Source organism: Chaetura pelagica, unplaced genomic scaffold (assembly GCF_000747805.2).
Source record: "Chaetura pelagica isolate M959 unplaced genomic scaffold, ChaPel_1.0 scaffold72, whole genome shotgun sequence".
NCBI lineage: Eukaryota > Metazoa > Chordata > Aves > Apodiformes > Apodidae > Chaetura > Chaetura pelagica.
The window spans coordinates 2,874,124-2,874,859 of NW_009952560.1; positions in this window are offsets into that span (position 1 = coordinate 2,874,124).

Here is a 736-nt window from a genome sequence, read left to right on the forward strand (position 1 = left end):
CCCTGCCCTCCCGCTCCCGCTCCGAGCCGCTGGCTGCCCCAGTGACGGGCCCTGCCCCATCCCAACGCGCTGCCCCCTGCGGGCTTTGGGGAGCTCTGGAAGGGCGAGCCCCGCCTGCCAGATCCCGCTGGGCGGTCCCCACCTCCAGCACACGGATTTCTCCAATACCAAGGGCCCGCTGGGGGTTCAGGCTTGCAGGTGAAGCCCCCAGGACTCCCTGTGCAGTGTTACAGCTGCCTACAATGGGGGGCACAAAAAAGCAAGAGGGAGTGATTAATGGTGCCCACACACAACCAGATTAATTAAGGGGCATTTTGGGCCGTGGTGGCTAATGCCAGCCCAGGGATGGGGCAGCACGGTGCTCCCTTAGCCCCTGGGGCAGGACTGAGATGACAGCAGGGACTGGGGAGGAAACTGGGGGAGGAAACAGGAGGGGGGACACATCAGTTCTTGACTGTTCAGCCACCCTCTCCCATTGCTCAACCTCAGCAGCAGCTGCCCCAGCTCTCGGAGGGCAACTCACAGGGAAGCAGAGACCACATTTAGGCTGCAGAGCAGCAGCTCTTACCCACAGGCCTCACTCAGGGCCAGGAATTTAACAACACCCTTTAAAACTCGGTTTCCCCCCAGGCTGCTCTTTCTCAGCTCTCCCTGCCACAAGGATTTGGACCCAGGCAGCAGCACTGCCCCTCCAACTTGCCTTTTTCAGGCAAAGCTGCTGAAGCTGAAACAAGAA